Source organism: Loxodonta africana, chromosome 22 (assembly GCF_030014295.1).
Source record: "Loxodonta africana isolate mLoxAfr1 chromosome 22, mLoxAfr1.hap2, whole genome shotgun sequence".
NCBI lineage: Eukaryota > Metazoa > Chordata > Mammalia > Proboscidea > Elephantidae > Loxodonta > Loxodonta africana.
In genome coordinates, this window is record NC_087363.1 from 60,338,898 (window position 1) to 60,359,299 (window position 20,402).

At 41.2% G+C, this 20,402-nt stretch overlaps 1 protein-coding gene and 1 long non-coding RNA gene across 3 annotated transcripts in view; both read right to left on the reverse strand.

The window, feature by feature from the left end:
• Positions 1 to 20,402, reverse strand: part of MITF (melanocyte inducing transcription factor) — a 281,453-nt gene that overhangs the window by 201,866 nt on the left and 59,185 nt on the right. The window lies entirely within an intron of this gene.
• The window catches only part of LOC135228501 (uncharacterized), a 128,069-nt gene that overhangs the window by 48,725 nt on the left and 58,942 nt on the right, over positions 1 to 20,402 (reverse strand). The window contains exon 2 of the long non-coding RNA XR_010319068.1: positions 1 to 19,247. This exon is cut by the window's left edge and continues 48,725 nt beyond it. This is a non-coding gene — a long non-coding RNA (uncharacterized LOC135228501). The remainder of the gene's footprint in view (positions 19,248 to 20,402) is intronic.

Consider the following 20,402-nt stretch of genomic DNA (forward strand, 5'->3'; position numbering starts at 1 on the left):
AAGACCTAACATAGTTCCTGTTAAGAAGATGCCAGAGCACAAATGTATTTGAAGAGTCAACGAGTAGTAACCCAACGAAGATCATCGCGAGGGCTCCAAACACAAACCTTCATCAACTGAATTTTTGTAAACTGAATCATTTTTCTCATTATCTCATATTACATTTCAGAAATGTTATCTTTCATTTCTGAGCAGTATTTAGCTGGCTGAATAAAAGCTGCACGAGAATGTGGACCTTCAACTAGCAAAGACGTGGTTCTCTGCTAGTGTTTGGAGAATTAATGCTGAATAGTGAATCAATGAGTGAATGAATGGTGAGGGAATGAATGCACTGTGGTTCCCTTGAACATAACCTTGGTCACTCAGGACCTGTCACCCTCCCCATTAAGCCATCTTTGAGTCTCTAGCCATGAGACTATCTTAAATGTTAAAGGAACGTGTCAAAAGTTTTATTTATTTTACTCTTTGGATTCTCATGATGAAATGGAATTATTTCATGGAGAAAATATAAATGTATGAATCAGAAAAATTATTTCAAATCCTACTCCTCTAGCTAAAAGGTCCATGATTCTGGGCTTGGGTTTCTTATCCTTGGCACTACTGACATTTTGAATTTGATAATTCTTTGTTCTGGAAGCTGTCGGGTCCTTGTTTAGCAGCATCCCTGGTCTCTACCCACTAGATGCCAGTTATACCACCACCCACAGTTATGACAACCAAAAGCGTCCCTGGACATTGTCAGGTGTTCCCTGGGGGTTAAAATCACAGCTGGTTGAGAACCACCACTCTAAGAAAATCTCTTGATTACTTAAGGCACAATGTTCTCATATGAAAAACGTCAGTAATACCACTTTCCTCAAGCAATAGCTGCTAATTAAATTATTAAAATGACAATAATAAAAAAACATGCCAATAATAATAAGGCTATGTTTACTGAGTGCTAGCATTACTTTTATATTACATGCTAGGCACCGAATACAGGACTTAACTATCTTGACTCCCTCCAATCCTCATACCAACCATATGGATTACAATATTCTTATTCTCACCATAATCACACAAATAGATGTTGTCAGAGGCAAGATTCAAATCAAAGCCATCTGACTTCAAGGCCCTTAGCATCCATCCACCATACTTTAAAGCCAACCTCCTAACACAGATACCCAGTAGGCCCTCAACAAATATTGTCTCCTTTCAACATTTTTCCTCATTTTGTTTTCCCAGAATAAGCAGAGGTCAGTGTGCCTCCCTAGTGCATGCATTCTGGAAATAAAACCCTAAAATCTCCATGCAAAACCTACCATGACAGTTGTCACTTTCACCCTTGAAATGACTTTCTCCTGCCTGATATATGCTGTAAATGCTTCATAACCCATAAATGTTGACATCACTGCTCTCTTTATTTAACTAATAAGAGCCTAGAGATCAGAGACCAGTTTCCCCACATAAATAAAATGCTCATAACATATTTCTAGATGATAGTGGTGATCTTACATTAGTTGTGACAAAAATACTTTGCTATTGATTTGACCTTGCCAAGGTTTACACTGAAAAACCCATATAAAAAAATTTTAGAAGGAGAGGCAGAGCCAAGATGGTGGATTAGTCAGACACACTAGGCCATTCCACTGCAACAAAGACCCCAAAAAGCAAGCAAAACAGATACAGAAATCAATCCTGGAACCCTGAACCTTAAAAGAAGGGATAAAGTATTAGATTAGAAGTTACTGAGGAGAAGAAGAAGCTGATAAAAAACAGGGAAGTAACAGAGATATGGAGTGGAGGTTCCTGGCCAAACAGAATGACTCAGCATGGCCATCTTGGGATAAAGCCATCAACCCGCACGCAGAAAGACACCTCCACAGAATTCCCAATAGGAGATAGAGGTATGACACGAACACACTTAGGACTAAGTAAGACCACGTTTGCTGGCTGCAACTCAAGGGGGAACCCACTCTCTCACCCGGTAACCACAAGAGCATACTACTACAACCCAGACTGCCAGGAACCACAGTACCAACCCACCCTATTGCACTCCTCCATCCAGCTCCCTCTGCCTCTGCCTTTCCCCTCCCTCTATTTCTCACAGGACCCCTCCCACTGCCTGCAGCAGCCCTGATAAAACATGGCACTGACCCCAGGCCCTTGCCCACTGGCTCTAGAGATCAATTTATAGCAACAGGCACACACATCAAATAAGAAGAAAATGACAAAATCAAAATGTTACCCCTACAGAGAGAGCAGCAGGGGCACGGGTCTGGGGATCATGGTTTCACGGGACATCTAGGTTAGCTGGCATAACAAAGTTTATTAAGAAAATGTTCTGCATCCCACTTTGGAGAGTGGCATCTGGAGTCTTAAAAGCTAGCAAGCGGCCATCCAAGATACATCAATTGGTCTCAACCCACCTGGAGCAAAGGAGAATGAAGAACACCAAAGACAGAAGGAAAATATGAGTCCAAGAGACAGAAAGGGCCACATAAACCAGAGACTCCATCAGCCTGAGACCGGAAGAACTAAATGGTGCCCAGCTACCACAAATGACTGCCCTGACTGGGAACACAACAGAGAGTCCCTGACAGAGCAGGGGAAAAGCAGGACGCTGAACTCAAATTCTAGTAAAAAAGACCAGACTTAATGGTCTGACTGAGACCAGAAAAACCCCAGAAGACATGGCCCCTGGACTCTCTGTTAACCCAGAACAAAAACTATTTCCAAAGTCAACTCTGCAGACAAAAATTAGATTGGACTATAAGACATAAAATGATACTCGTGAAGAATGTGCTTCTCAGTTCAAGTACATACATGAGACTAAATGAGCAGCTCCTGTCTGGAGGTGAGATAGGAGGCAGAAAGGGACAGGAGCTGGATGAATGGACACAAGAAATCCAGGGTGAAAAAGGAAAGTATGCTGTCACATTATACGGACTGCAACTAACATCACATAACAATACATGTATACAAAAGGACAAATATTGTATGAGGCCACAACTGTAAAAACTCATGAAGAGGTTTCCACACAAAAAGAAATAATCTTTGATGGTTATGAGGGAGGCGGGGGTATGGAAAAACACTAAACAGACAATAGATAAGTGGTAACTTTGGTGAAGGAAGGGTAAGACAGTACACAGTACTGGGAACACCAGCACAACTTGTACGAGGCAAGGTCATGGGAGCTCCATAGATACATCCAAACTCCCTAAGGGACCGAATTGCTCGGCCGAAGGTACTAGGGACCATGGTCTCAGGGAACATCTAGTTCAACTGGCATAATATAGTTTATAAGGAAAATGTTCTACATTCCACTTTGATAAGTAGTATCTGGGGTCTTAAAAACCTGTGAACAGCCATCTAAGATATTCCACTGGTCTCATCCCTTCGGGAGCAAGGGAGAATGAAGAAAGCTAAACATACAAGGGAAAGATTAGTCCAAAGGACTAATGGACCATGGCCTACAAGCAGCTATCTAAGCTACATCTACTGGTCCCATCCCAGCTAAAGCAAAGGAGAATGAAGAAAACCAAAGGCATAGGGGAAATATTAGTCCAAAGGACTAATGGACCACAGCTACCACAACCTTTATCACACAGAGCCAAAAACAATTAGATGGTGCCCAGTTACCACCACTAACTGCTTGGCAGCGATCACAAAAGAGGGTCCTGGACAGAGCTGGAGAAAAATGTAGAACGAAATTCAAAATCACAAAAAAAAAAAAAAAAAATGACCAGACTTGCTGGTCTGAGAGAGACTGGAGAAACCCTGAGAATGTGGCCCCCATACATGCTTTTAATTCAGTACTGAAGCCACTCCTGAGGTTCACCCTTCAGCCAAAGATTAGATAGGCTTATTGGACCAATGGAGCCCTGGTGCTACAGTTTAAATCCACAAGCCACTCCTTGGAAAACCTATGGGGAAGTTCTACTCTGTCCTCTAGGGTCGCTGTGAGTCAGAATCAGCTCAATGGAATGGTTTTGTTGTTGTTGTTGTTTAATAGAGCCAACAATAACACACATGAGGAATGTGCTTCATAGTTCGATCACATATACAAGACTAACGGGCACACCAGCCCAAAAGCAAAGATGAGAAGGCAGGAAGGGACAGGAAAACTGGACAAATGGAAACAGGGAACCCAGGGTGGAGAAAGGGAGAGTGTTGACAGATCGTGGGGTTGGCAACGAATGTCACAGAACAATTTGTGTATTAACTGCTTAATGAGAAACTAGTTTGCTCTGTAAACTTTCACCTAAATCGCAATAAAAAAATTTTTTTTTTAGAAGAACTTAAGACAACTGAACAACTGAAGTTGAGTAAAATACTAAATCACATCTCATAAATGAGAGGAAATGAAACCCATAACTAATAAGCTTCGGAATGCTGGGCCCTTAAAAACAGGGCTTCAAACCAGTTGGTTAGGTTTCAACCCCCTGCTAAGAATTTGCATTTCCACTCCAGATATACTGAATCAGACTCTATATTTGAACAAGATTCCCATGTGATTCTTATGTATAATCAATTTTGAGAACCACTGCTCTACTGGTTTTCGGAACTGGTCCCTAACCAGCAGCAATAGCATTGCTTGGGAACTTGTTAGAAATACAAATTCTCAGCAGGAGTTCAAACCGCAACAAACCAGTTCAAAGTCTCACTTAAAAACCACCACACATGTTGTCATCGAGTCAACTGGGACTAATGGTGGCCCTATCTGCTAGGCCCTTAACCATGGTTTTCTATCAACTTGAGACAACAGGGTACACAGTGGAGTTGCCTAATGTTAGCTAGGAATCCCTTGGTGGAGCAAACAGTTAATAAGTTCAGCTACTAAATGGAAGTTTGAAGGTTCAAGTTCACACGGCAGTACCTCGCAAGAAAGGCCTGGAGATCTCATCCAAAAAAAAAAAAAACTCAACCATTGAAAATCCTAAGCAGCACAGTTCTACTCTGACACACGCAGAGTCCTCATGAGTTGGGGTCTATGCAGAAGAACTGGTCTTAATATTAGCTGAGCATTTTCTACTGGATTTCAAAGATCACACAATATCAGTCTATAAATGAATAACCATCATGGTAACAACTTATGAAGAAAAATCATTTAAAAGCTTAAAAAAAAATTGTTATAAAGGGAAAAAAAACAAACCATGGAGAGACACAAATTTTTATTACCAAAAATTCTTTTTTAACTTTTTTTTTTCCTATAATGACAGGTTTCTATAATTTAGACATGAAAATAATTTACTTGATGTCTAGCTTGGTGGAATAAATTCTGAGCTACAGGCCATAACAGCCTTCTTCTGGATCTGTTACTTTCTCTAAGCTTGTGGTTTCCCAATAACAAAGAAGTATTTCAAATACTATTTGAGATTCCCTCAGTCCTAGAGAAGGTCATTTGAAAATCTGGTTCCAGTAAAAATGACAAGAACAATACTCATTTTTTAAGTGAAGGGAAGGAAAAGGAATTAATCAAGACCCACCAAAAATCTCAACAAAAAAGCTGGAGACTACGAAAGGAAAGGACTGACACTTGCCAATGTTGACTCCTTGCCTCTGCACCCAGGTAACACCTGACTGTGGTCTCAGCTAAGGTTTCCTCCCTGAAAAAACTCCATGACCATTTGAGTATGTGGAAAACTGAAGTGAGGCCTTAACGCTGGAAGATTTAAACAATTAGAAACGGTTTATGCCAGGAGCACGTTACCAGTCGAATCATGGCCACCCTGTGTGTCAGAGTAGAAATGTGTTAAATAGGGTTTTAAATGGCAAATTTGGGGGAAGAAGATTGCCAGGCCTTTCTTTCAAGGCACCTCTGTGTGGATTCAACCCTCCAACCTCTTAGTTAGCAGCTAAGCACATTAAGTACTTGCGCCACCCAAAGACTCCACAGGTGCACGCTGTTGTTGTTGCTGAATGCCCCTGAGTCAGTTCGGACTTATCGCAACCCTGTGTACAACAGAACAAAACACTGCCCAGTCCTGCGCCATCCTCACAATCATTACTACGTCTGAGCCCATTGTTGCAGCCACTGTGTCAATCCATTCTGTTGAAGGTCTTCCTCTTTTTCGCAGACCTTCTACCTTACCAAGCATGGTTTCCTTCTCCAGGGACTGGTCCCTCCTGATAACATGTCCAAAGTACGTGAGATGAAGCCTTACCATCCTCACTTCTAAGGAGCATTCCGGCTGTATTGCTTCCAAGACAGACTCATTTCATTCTTTTGGCAGTCCGTAGTATATTCATCATTCTTCGCCAACACTGCAATTCAAAGACTTTGATTCTTCTCCAGTCTTATTTACTGTCAGCTTTTGCACGCATATAAGGCAACTGAAAATATCGTGGCTTGGGTCAGGCACACCTTAGTCCTCAAGGTGACGTCTTTGCTTTTTCAACACTTTAAAGGGATCTCTTGCAGCAAATTTGCCCAATGCAATATGTCATTTGATTTCTTGACTGCTGCTTCCATGGGTGCTGACTGTGGATTCAAGTAAAGAAAAATCCTTGAGAGTTTCAATTGTTTCTGTTTATCATGATGTTCCTTATTGGTCCAGTTGTGAGGATTTTTGTTTTCTTTATGTTAAGATATAAACCATATGGAAGGCTGTGGTTTTGGATCTTCATCAGTAAGTATTTCAAGTCCTCTTCACTTTCTGCAAGCAAGGAAGGTTGTGCCCTCTGCATGTTGCAGGTTGTTAACGAGTCTTCCTCCAATTCTGATGCCACGTTCTCCTTCATATAGTCCAGCTTCTGGTATTGTTTGCTTAGTGTACACAGGAGCATGCTAAAGAGATTTAAATCAGTTTGAGAGTGAAGAAGCACAAGAAAATAAATATATATTTTTGAAAGAAGAAATAACAAGACAGTGAAAGAAACTGATGAAAGGAAGAAAGTGTTTTGAAAGGAAGGAAAACAAAACTCCTGCCAAGCTGCTATTGTTTCTTTGCCAACCTATTTTTTAAATAATATTTTATTGTGTTTTCAGTGAAAAGTTCACACAGCAAATGAGGTTCCCATTTAACAATTACTATGCAAGTTGTTCAGAGACATCGGTTATTTCTTTGCTGACTTTTGACATGGAAGTTTATCTGTGTAGATAAATGGACATGGCATTCTGGGGTAAAAAGAGAGTATTGTAAAAACAATCAAAAAAGAGAGAGAGAGAGAACAAGGTGATAAGTACATGGATCAGAGAAGTAAAGGCTGTAGCACAGGAAACAAATACATCATTTTCTATCCAGTCACTTCTCAGTTATTTCCTCTTTCCAACCCTCTACAACTATTTCCTGCTATACTGCTTCCTTCCTCCCTGCATTCTGTCCTTTCCATGGTTCTTCCTCTTGCATCAACACACCACTCTTCCTCCGCAGAGTTCTGAACCATCAGCTAATCTCCCTCCTTCCCATGCGTTCTCCCAGATTTGAACCTCACACTCACCACCCCCTCTATTTCCTCAAAGGTTTCCTAGTAATGATATTTTCCATGGATGGTCGCAATCCTTCATTCACTCTTTCTCTCAACAAATGAGTGTGACAGGCAATTGAACAGACAATGATAATCCAAACCTGACACGGTCCCTGGTCCTATCCGAACCTACCGTCTAGGGTGGGATACAGAATTCATCAAATGATCATACAAATAAATGCAAAATTACAAACGACTTAAGTATTCAAACACAAGGTAACATTAAGGAGATGTACAAGGGCCCATGAGGGCATTTAACAAGGGGCCAAGTAAGGAAGTAAAAGGGTAGAAGGAGTGGGGGAGAAAGGTCAGAAGTCTCCCAAAGAGAAAGAACCAGCACATGCAAAGGCCCTGTGCAGGAAAGGGGCAGAGAGCCTTTGAAGAGATAAATGAAGTCTATTATGGCGAAAGCACAGGAAACGACATGGGAAAACGATGCAGGAGACTGGGGCGGTTGGAAGAAGCCACACCACATAAGGTCTTCATACCAAGCAGGTAAATACTACGATCCTCATTTTGCGTCCAAGGAAACTAAGACTCAGAGGAGATTAAGTAACTTATAGCTTAAGTCACTCAGCCAAGGCCAAGCTGTTGATTTGTGATATAATGAGAACTGAACACAGACTTCACCAAAAGAGTAAAAAGAGAACCTACAGACTGGGAAAAAATGTTTGGCTATGACAAATCCGACAAAGGTCTAATCTCTAAAATCTACAGGAAAATCAAACGCCTCTACAACAAAAAGACAAACAATACAATTAAAAAATGGGCAAAGGATATGAACAGACACTTCACCAAAGAAGACATTCAGGCAGCCAACAGACACATGAGGGAAATGCTTGTGATCATCAGCCATTAGAGAAATGCAAATCAAAACCACAATGAGATACCATCTCACCCCAACATTACTGGCTCGATTCAAAAAAACAGGAAATAACAAACACTGGAGAGGCTGCGGGGAGACTGGAACTCTTATGCACTGCTGGTGGGAATGTAAAATGGTACAACCATTTGGGAAAACAATATGATGCTTCCTTAAAAAGCAAAATAATAGAAATACCATATGATCCAGCCATCTCATTCCTAGGGATATAGTCTAGAGACATAAGAGCTGTCACACGAATAGATATATACACACCCATGTTCACTGCAGTATTATTCACAATAGCAAAAAGATGAAACAACCTAAATGCCCATCAACAGATGAATGGTTAAACAAACTATGGTACACACTCAATGGAATACTATGCAACAATAAAGAACAATGATGAATCTGTGAAACATTTTACAACATGGATGAATCTGGAGGGCTGAGTGAAATAAGTCAATCACAAAAAGGGTAAATATTGTATGAGACCACTATTACAAAAATTCATGAAAAGGTTTACACACAAAAAGAAACAATCTTTAATGGTTACTAGGGGCAGAAGGCGTGGGGATGGAAAAACACTAAATAGGCAATAGGTAAGTGGTAACTTTGGTGAAGGGTAAGACAGTGCACAATACTGGGGAAGCCAGCACAGCTTGTCCAACGCAATGTCATAGAAGCTCCCTAGATAAATCCAAACTTCCTGAGGGACCAAATTACTAGGCAAGGGTAATGGGACCATGGTCTCAGGAAACATCTAGCTCAATTAGCATAACATAGTTTATAAAATGTTCTATATTCGACTTTGGTGAGTAGCATCTGGAGCCTTAAAAGCCTGTGAGTGGCCATCTAAGATACTCCACCGGTCTCACCCCGTCCGGAGCAAAGGGAGAATGAAGAAAACCAAAGGCATAAGGGAAAGAAAGATTAGTCCAATTGACTAATGGACCACAACTACCACAGCCTCCACCAGACTGAGTCCAGTACAACTAGATGGTGCCCGGCTACCACCACCAACTGCTCTGACATGGATCGCAATAAAGGATCCCAGACAGAGCTGGACAAAAATGTAGAACAAAATTTCAAACTCACACACAAAAAAAAAAGACCAGGCTTACTGGTCTGACAGAGACTGGAGAAACTGGAAAGGATGGCCCCCAGACACCCTTTTCGCTCAGCAATGAAGTCACTACAGAGGTTCACCCTTCAGCCAGATTAGACAGGCTCATAAAACAAAATGAGACTAAAGCGGCACACCACCCCAGGGACAAGGACTAGAAGGCAGAAGGGGACAGGAAAGCTGGTAATAGGGAAGCCAAGATCAAGACGTGGAGTGCGTTGACATGTTGTAGAGTCGATAACCAATGTCACAAAACAGTATGTGTGCTGTTTAATAAGAAGCTAGTTTGTTCTGTAAAACTTCACCTAAAGTACAATTAAAAAAAAAAAAAATTCAGCCAAGAAAAGCCAATGAGGCAATTCTAGCGAAAAAAAAAGAATTGAACAAAGCCTACCTCCCTGGCTTTCACTAATACCACAGTTTCCTTGCCATAAAAATAAGAACATCAGGTATTGTAGAGCCCAGAACTGTGCTAGGCATGTTTAGCATCCCCATTTTATAGATGGGGAAACTGAGGTAGAGCAAGGTTAGTCATTGGCATAACTGCGTACGTAAATGTTCTCAGCTCAGAAAGTCACAGCACCAGGACTCAGACCTACTAAAGCCAATAAAGTTCTGAAGGGTTTTTCTTCTTCAGTTAGGGTGCTGATTAATTAAAACCTGAAACTATGAGTCACTACTTTATCTGCGATCAGTTTAAAGCCTTCTGTAAAAATCTAAAACGTACGCCACATCTGAAATCAACGTTCGTATTTTTATTATAATCTCTGACCCACAGCATTGGGAGTTCCAGATGTGTATCACAGCATATGTCACCATGCCACTGACAATGGCAGCTCATGGAGATGAAGATAACCTCAGTTACACATGAAAAATATCCACTATTTCCTTCAAAACGGGAGAAAAGGGCAACCTTTGACAATCAAGTCATTAATGGGCAACTGTATTATTTTTCGCTAAATGTAGTTAAAGTGTCAACATTTCAAAATCAAGACTTAAAATAAATGTCTCATACAACCAAAGCAAGCAACATTAGACTCTGAGAACTCAAGAAAATGGAGAAGAGTGTAATGGGCTCCCTGAGTTACTAATTACTCCACCATCTTTAAAAAATGGAAGGCGGCAGTTGGATTAATATTTTTTTATACCTCCCATTGGGTCCACCAAAATAGAAAATTCTTTCTGTTTGGCCAAAATAATCTTTTTTTTTTTTTTTCCTGTCATCTATCCATTCCTAAAAATATTTACTGAACGATTTTAGTAAATAAACCAAAAAAACTAAACCCGTTGCCACTGAGTCAATTTCGACTCATAGTGACCTTACAGGACAGAAGAGAACTGTCCCACGGGGTTCCCAAGGCTGTAATCTTTACAGAAGCCAACTGCCACACCTTTCTCCTGCGAAACAGCTGGTAGCTCCAACTGCCAACCTTTCAGTTAGCAGCCCAGCGCTTAACCACTGCACCACTGGGACTCCTTTTTAGTATAACAGTAGGTGCTATAATAAAGCTTCATTTATGTATTTGTAGATACTGCCATCCAGGCAACAAATACCTGTCAGAAATTGTACTCTGTGAAAAACTTCAGTTTAAAAAAAAAAAAAAAACTAGGCACAAAGATTGGTATTTTAGGCTTCCCACCATCATCTCCACCTTCAGCTATTCTAACAGGTATAATACACTTTTCCACTCACATGTGGCATTATGTTGGTCTTAGGAAAAGCAAAAATAATTAGAGGTATACCCTTTGGTATACCCTGGTGGTGTGGCGGTTAAGTGTTCAGCTGCTAACCGAAAGGTGGGCGGTTCTAATCCACCAGCTGCTCCACAGGAGAAAGATGTGGCAGTCGGCATCCATAAAGCTCGCAGCCTTGGAAACCCTAAGGGGCAGTTCCACCCTGTCCTATAGAGCTGCTGTGAGTCACAATCAACTCAACAGCAACGGGTTTGGTTATTTATACCCTTTGGGCTAAACTACAAATTTCTGCTTATTATATTCAAAAACCGTTTGTAAACCTACAGGGGAAGACTTTCTCTTTGCTATTATACTTAGTATCAATGTTAGAATCAGAAAATTTACAAGATTCTCCTGCAAAATGGGAAAGGTTTTTACAACCACTATCACATAACTGTGGTTTGATCCTTCTGCTTTAACTGCCTGAGCCCCAGACATCACTTGCTTGTGGCGTTTGCCGAGTATTGTGAAAAGTTTAGTTTGCTGTCACAGCAACGGCTGTCAATTAAGTAACAAGTCAGTTTGTCACAGGTTTTGTTTCATTAATATACTAGAGATGGTGTCTGCCCAGCGTCACACACTGTAGTGCCTCCAAATGACATTAAAGATTTTACTACCTGCAAAACGATGTCAAAAGACTCCTCCTACACACAGTGCAGGGGAAGTCAGCACAACTGGACCAAAGCAAAGGCTAAGAAGTTTCCTGGACACGTCCAAACACTTTGAGGGACACAATAGCTGGGGCTGGGGCCTGGGGACCATAGTTTTGGGAGACATCTAGGCCAAGTGGCATAACAAAGTTTATTAAGAAAACGTTCTACATTCCACCTTCGTGAGTGGCATCTGGGGTCTTTAAAGCTTGTGAGCAGCCATCTAAGTTGCATCAATTGGTCCCATCCCACTTGGAGCAAAGACGAATAAAGAACACCAAAGACACAAGGAAAATATTAGCCCGAGAAACTAAAGGACCACATGAACCAGAGGCTCTACCAGCCTGAGACCAGAAGAACTAGATGGTGCCCAGCTACCACCAATGCCCACCCTGACAGGGAACACAACAGAGTCCCAGACACACAGGGAGAAAAGTGTGGACCACAACTCAAATTTACATAAAAAGATCTGACTTAATGGTCTGACAGAGACTGGAGGAACCCCCAAAACTATGGCCCCAGACAGTCTATTAACCCAGAACTAAAAACATTCCTGAGTCCACTCTTCAGGCAAAGAGTAGATAAGACTATAAAATAATACACATGAGGAGTGTGCTCTTAGTTCAATCAGATCCACAAGACCAAATGGGTGGTTCCTGTGCAGAGGCAGGATGAGAAGGCAAGAAGGGAAAGGAACCGGTTGAATGGACACAGGGAACCCGGGGTGGAAAGAGGGAGTGTGCTGTCACATTGTGGGGGTTACAACTAATGTCACAAAACAGTATGTGTACAAATTTTTGTATGAGAAATTAACTTGAGCTGTAAACTTTCACCTAAAACGCAATTAAAAAAAAAAAGACTCCTCCTAGGCACTGAAAGAAAAAATCCTTTCAGATAGATCTTTTTTTCCAAACGAAATGGAAAATTGCCACATTTCTCAAATGAATAACAACTAGACTCAATTTTTAAAAATAACAACAACTTTGTTTCAAATCAATGGGTTTTATATGATTTGTGATGTAAGGGACCGTGTTTTATATAAATTAGTATGGTATGCACATGAATACTTTGGGGCACATGAATAAAATTATAAAAATAACAATATAAACATGTATACTGGATACTTATCCTTTTTAAATGTATGCATTTGAAAGAAGGTTGATCTAATATATTAGCTATATACCAGAAAAACTATGAGTACATTTAAATTTTATGAACAGATTTTTAAATAAAAAAAAAGTCATTGTTTTAAAAACCAAAGATGATCTTTTTGTAATATAAATAGTAATTACATAATTTTCTGTATTTTTTTCAAAGCTGGAAGTGTTCTATACCAAGCTTTCTTAAAAAGAGGCAAATATTTAATGCACACACGCACATCCATTAAATGAAAATAAAATACGTTTCTTGAGAAAGAAAAAGGAATTCCATTTACAATAACATCAAAAACTTCAAATGCCTAGGAATAAATCTAACAAAAGATAAGCCAACAATTCAACATCCAGCTTTTTACCCAAGAAAAAAGAGTGCACTGCCCACCCAAAAACATATAAGGATGTTCAGGGCAGCGTCGTTCATAATAGCCTTAAATGGGAAAGAACCTAAATGTCCCATAATAGAATGATCAAATAAATTGTCATATATTCATACACAGAATACTGTTGTTGTTAGGTCTGTGAGTCGATCCTGACTCATGGCGACCTCACACGTGCAGAGTAGAAATGCTCCAACCTTTCAGAAGCAGATTACCAGGGCTGTCCCCCAAGGAGCCTCAAAGGAGGTTTGAACCACCAATCTTGTGGCTAGTAGTTTACTGCCTAACTGTAGCACCCAGGATTCCCCACGGAATACCACTGTTGTTGTTGTGTGCCATCAAATTGATTCCAACTCATAGCAATACCACTGTTGTTGTGTGCCATGGAGCTGATTCTAACTCATAAGCGACCCTGTAAGACAGAGTAGAACTGCCCTATAGGGTTTCCAAGGCTGTAGTCTTTATGGAAGCAGACTGCCACATCTTTCTCCCACAGAGATGCTGGTGGGCTCAGTCAGCAGCTAAGTGCTTAACCATTGCACCACCAGGGCTCCTCCACATTCCATCGAAAAGCACAAACTATTACCTTCAATAATATGAATGAGTCTCACAAGTACACCATTAAATGAAAAAAAGCCAGTCACAAAAAAACAAATACTATTTGATTCAATTTATGTAACACTCAATAAACAAAAGTAAGTTAGAGTTAGGTTATACTCGTGGTTTCTTTGGGAAGTGGTTTCTGGCTGACAGTGGCATAAGGGAACCTTCTACAGTGCTGGAAACATTCTAAATCTTGATCTGTACAGTAGTTACATGGGTATAAGTGAACGAATGAATTGATCAGTCAGTCAGTCACAAATGCAAAGCAGCCTGGATGACATTGCTATTTTTTTTAAATATATGAATTTTTATGTTTGTCATTTACATTGACAATAAAGCTATTACAACTAAAATGCCAACCAAGGACATGACAATTGATTCTCAATCGTCTTTGTTGTCATTAGGGAAAAAGAAGGGAGAGGCGCATGGTTTTTACCCCAGTCCATACAAACTTCTTTATAGCCACCTATGTGGAAAAGGCACTAAGTCAAACCAACAGAACGTCATCTGACTTTCCCTAAAAAACACAAACAAAAACCAATACTTTAATAATGGCCCACAGTTTTTTGTTTCTGTTTTTAAATAATGGCCCACAGTTCTGATGAATGTACTGACGTCCAGTTTTGTTCCGAAATGGTAACACACGCCCTAGTTAATTAAACAAATGCTCTGCAAATACCATTTACAAAAGGTGAAGCAACTTCAAGCATTATACAATACACCCTGTGTACAGAAAAAATTACAGTGTGTAGACAGGGAGTATTTCCCTGCTGATCCTCCCAAGTGGGGCTGTTTTTCCCAAGGCCATAAGTTGGGAAGACCCTGTAGAAGAGAGACGAGGAGGGGTAGCAGGTGGCTGGCTACCTGGTGGATGTAGTTGATATCACTAACTCCTACACACTTCAGACCTCAGCAGTCCCACAGGCAAGACAACCTATGCCACAGGAACTGCCTGAAAAACAGTATTAAGAGTCGAATGGCCTTTGTGTCTCAGTTCCCCTGGTTCTCTAATTTGAGCAGGCAATGCTCTATCCACAGTGAGGAAATACACAAAAGGTCTGACTAAGATACCAGGACTTATAAGCGCGACACTGTGTCTCTATACCAGTGTGGGCACCAAAATGGCATAAACTGGAGAAGATGCAAATACTGACTGCATCCATAAGCTAACTGATGCTTGTTATTTCGAGCTCGATATTGAGATTCATTTCTAATACTATGTAAAGTTTATAAAGACATTAGACTCAACGTCATCAAGTGTAGATGAATACACAAGAAAAATAATTTTCTGCCATATAATTATATTTTTAAACACACAATTTTATATATACACACACACACACACACATACATGCACACACACACTATAGCAACAGTTCTCAACTAGGGCTATTCTGCCCTCCAGGGAACATTTACCAATGTCTGGAGACATTTTTGGTGTCACAACTGGGGAAGAGGGATATGAGCTACCGATATGTGGTAAGTAAAGGCCAGGGTTGCGCTAACTATCCCACAATGCACAAGACAGCCCGACAACAAAAGATTCTTGGCCCAAAATGACCACAGTGCTGAGGTTGAGAAACCCCGCGTGACAGCTTCTTGTTGTGTTGTCGTTCGCTGCTATGGACTTGGCCCTTGATGCATAGACAGCCCATCTGTGTTACACCGCAGAATTGCTACTCAGGGTTTTCTTGGCTATAATCTTTATGGAAGCAGACTGCCGGGTCTTTCTTCCGTGGAGCTGCTCGGGGGGTTCAAACCACCAACCTTTAGATTAGCAGCCAACCGTAAACCACAAGCACCTTCAACCTCCTAGGTAGCCAAAATGCAAAGATTCCTGGAGGGGAAATAGAAAATTTGAAAAGCAGACAATTTAAACTCATTAAACAAGATAAAACTGGAAACTAATAAATAAAAAGAAAAAACAAGAAGCCCTTTAACCTTCCTCTTTCAAATATCACAGGGTAAAAGTTTAAAAAGAACGGTAATTAAAATATGCAGTGCTATGTGAGGGAAAACCCATAAAACAATCTGAATCAATTAATAGGACTACGTGAATAAATGCTGATAAAACTGTGCAATGAAATGTTTTGCGGCTGTTAAAAATAACGATTTTCTGCTAAATGGGCTGATTTGGAAGACGTCCATGAAATATTGTCAAGGGAATAAAGAAAGCTACAGCATACCGTATGCAGCATGAGTTCACTTTTATTAAAATAAATACATAATGTGCCTGGAAGTCCCTTCGTCCTTCTACTCCCCACTGCACAGGTTGGGGGGGAGGGGGCAGATGTCGATACAGAGCAAACTGTTAACATTGATTTTTTTGGAAAGGCAGGGTTGAAGAGAAGGAGAATTAACAACCATTTCTTTATATGATCCTTTCAGAATTAATAAAATCTTCTAAAGTGAATTTGTGCTCAGGAAGGGAGAGAAAGGAGGAGAAGGGGAGAGGAGGGAAGAAAAAAAGAGAGAAAGCGAGAACACACTCTAACAGCTGACAGGAAAGCCTGAGTCTGTTGTTCCTGTTTTTACCAGTGAGGGCTGCTGTTGACCAATTTAAGGGATAAAAGTGGTGCAATAAAATTAGGAAAAGCAACTCCAAACATCTGCCACTGTGTCCACTCCTGGGCTTCTTCAGCTACCAAAGCACAGTTTGGGTCAGCTGGCTCGTTGTTTGGTTTCTCTGGTCCACAGCTCATCTTCAAGCATCTTGCACCAGATTAGTGATGGAAACATCAACCGTCATATCTCTTTTCAAAACCAGAGACACTAGCTGTGCTAGATGACAGCCTCACTTCTGGCAAGTGTAGATAAGGACTCAGCACATCAGTCTCTCATCCAAGGAGCAATTCTCAGGGCCCAGGAACTTACTTATCCAAATCTCATTACCAGAAAGTTCTCTGACTACCTCTACTCTTCCAGTACTGGAAATGAAGGTCTCCTCTGCTATTGTTTGGAGCCCTGGTGGTGAAGTGGTTAAGAGATTGGCTGTTAACCCAAAGGTTGGCTATTCAAATCCACCAGCCGCTCCTTGGAAACCCTATGGGGCAGTTCTACTCTATTCTATGGGGTCACTATGAGTTGGAATTGACTTGACAGCAATGGGTTTTTTATTTTGGTGTACTATTATTCACTGTTATTCAAAGGATGAAATCTCATTTTCCATTCTGCACAAATGAAATAGAACCAACACGAAACATAAAAGCATTTCCCATAATGCCTCATGCACACCCACTTACACGCACACATAAATGCCCTCCAATACACAGTTTTGAAAAACATACTACTGCTGCTTCTCGAGTATTTTGCCCCCAACTGCGACGGACACCAGCGCACCACTAGCCCTATCTTGAAAGACAAAACAATAAAATAAAAAAATATTTTTTTTAAAAAAAGGACCCATTTTAACTTTCAGATAACCAAGATTTTTATATTTCATATACCTAAGTAACCGTTCTTGGTAACTTCCCATGAAGAGGCAGGCCTTGGGTCTGTGGATTCCTTTCTATAGACAGGCATTCTCTTAGAGCTTGCTCACAAAGAACCACAGTTTGTTTTTACTTGCAAAAATGATTTATTACCATACTCTTGTTCCAGTGCTAGTAAAAATGAACTAAGGAGCACATATTTATCTTTTCTAAATTATGACACTCAACTACCACCACCATCCCCTTAAGAAGAAAAACAACTTGGAGAACTCTTCAGTGGTCACCGAGCTTGCGTTCAACCCCAGAGCTGAATCACAGTTGCAAGGCTGGATTTCACAATCCCCCCACCCCTCCCGGGGCCTGTAAGCGCTGGCGCCAATCACAGTGTTTCCCCTGATTAGCAAACTGGGCTTTAGACCCATCAGAAACTTTCACATTGGAAATTTAGCACATCTATATTTAGAACATGACTTGGAAGACAACATTTGCTGCAAGCAAAACAGCAAAGGAAGAAAAAAAGGGGTACTGGGGCTATATTCTTTCCTATAGAAAATTGGAGATCATAACTCCAGGACCTGAAACAGAGACTTAGAGATGAGTGACTCCAGGTCCTTAGTGTAGGGGCCAGCAGAGCACCCACAGTGTTTTATCAGAAGAGGCAATCTGGAATTAAGGAGCTTCATATTTCAAACCTGTAAATACTCCAGGCAGGAAGTTAATAGATACCATGAGGTCTTGGGCCTGGTATAAGAACTTAGGGAGTGGTGGGGACTCGGGCTGAATTTCACGCCCAGCCTAAAAAGAGAGTGGCAATTGCTCAGCTCCAGATACTTGCTGACCAAACAGAACATGGGTCCAGGATTTCCCATTTTTCCAGTTTTCCAAGAGAAGCTAGAAATAGGAACTTTTAAGTGAAATTTCCTAATTTTTTAAAAATGTTGACCACTAATTCATATTTTGTCAAAACAGACTGTGGGGCCTTCAAATGTGTCTGTGGGCCATATTCAGCCTACACAGGCCTGGCATTTGCAACTTGAAGATGCACAAATACCTCCATGAAGTAGTTTAAAACAGCCTCAGGAGATGAATGCAAATTTTTGCTCCAAGGCTCAAGCCGGTGAATGCTCTTTTTCAAACCTCTAGTGGAAACCCTGGTGGTGTAGTGGTTAAGTGCTATGGCTGCTAACCAAAGGATTGGCAGTTCGAATCCGCCAGGCACTCCTTGGAAACTCTATGGGGCAGTTCTACTCTGTCCTATAAGGTCACTATGGGTCGGAATCGACTCAACAGCACTGGGTTTTTGTTTTGTTTTTTTTAGTGGGTTAGTGGAACCCTGGTGGCGCAATAGTTAAGAGCTCGGCTGCTAACCAAAACTATGCCCTATAGGCTTGCTAAGTTAGAATCAACTCAATGGCAACAGGTTTTTTTTGTTTTTTTTTGGTTACCACCACTAGTAAGGAACCCTGGTGGCACAATAGTTAAGCACTTGGCTGCTAACTGAAAGGTCAGCAATTCAAACCCACTAGCTACTCTATGGAAGAAAGACCTGGCAATCTGCTTCCATAAAGATTATAACCTAGAACACCCTATGCGGCAGTTCTACTCTATTCTATAGGGTTGCTGAGTTAGAATTAACAGCACACGACAACCACCACCACTACCAGTAGGAATCCCTGGAAGGTGCAAACAGTTAACACACTCACCTGTTGACCAAAATGTTGGAGATTTGAGTCCACCCAGAGGCACCTCAGAAGAAAGGCCTGGTAATCTACTTCAAAAAAATCAGCCACTGAGTGAGTGGCCATCTAGGATACTCCACTGGTCTCAACTCTTCGAGAGCAAGGAAGAATGAAGAAAACTAAAGATGCAAGGGAAAGATGAGTCGAAATGATTAATGGACCACATCTACCACGGCCTCCACCAGACTGAGTCCAGTACAACTGCATGGTGCCCGGCTACCACCACTGACTGCTCTGACAGGGATCACAATAGAGGGTCCCAGAAAGAGATGGAGAAAAATGTAGAACAAAATTCTAACTCAAAAAGAATAACCAGACTTGCTGGCCTGACAGAGACTTGATAAATACCGAGAGAATGGCGCTCAGATACCCTTTTAGCTCAGTGATGCAGTCACTCCTGAGGCTCACCCTTCAGCCAAAGATTGGACAGGCCCACAAAATAAAACAAGACTAAAGGGACCCACCAGCCCAGAGGCAACGACTAGAAGGCAGAAGGGAACAGAAAAATTGGTAACAGGGAACCCAAGGTTGAGAACGGAGAGCGTTGACACGTCGTGGGGTTGTTAACCATTGTCGTAAAACAATATGTGTACTAACTGCTTGATGAGAAACTGGTCTGTTCTGTAAACCTTCACCTAAAGCACAAATTAAAAAAAAAAAAAAAATCTGCCACTGAGAACCCCACTAAGCACAGTTCTACTTTGACACACATGGGGTCACCATGAGTCAGAGCCTACTCAGAGGCAACTGGTTCTTACTACTACTAGTCGGAATTGACTCGATGGCAATGGTTTTTATGGTTTAGTATGCAGAAGCACTAACCTTCAGAAGAACTTAAGACATAATGTAACGTCAAAGAAATCCTAAACTTAAAATTAGTGGCAGCAGACCTCGGAGGATCCTGGCTTTTCTGGTAGACGGAGTTGCAGTTAAGAGCACAGGCCACAGATTCAGACAGATAAAGGTTCAGGTTTAGGCTCCGCCACTTCCTGGTTATGCAGCTCTGAGCACGTTATTTAACTCAGTAGTGGTTAAGTGCTACGGCTGCTAACCAAAAGGTCAGCAGTTCAAATCCGCCAGGGGCTTCTTGGAAACTCTATGGGGCAGTTCTACTAGGGTCGCTGTGAGTCAGAATCAACTCAACGGCAGTGGGTTTGGGTTTTTGGGGGGGCTTTACCCCATTTTTAAATGGAAAGAATGACAGTACATCCCTCACGGACTGTTGTGATGAATAAACAGAACAAAGCAGATGAGGTACTTAGCACAGTGCTTAC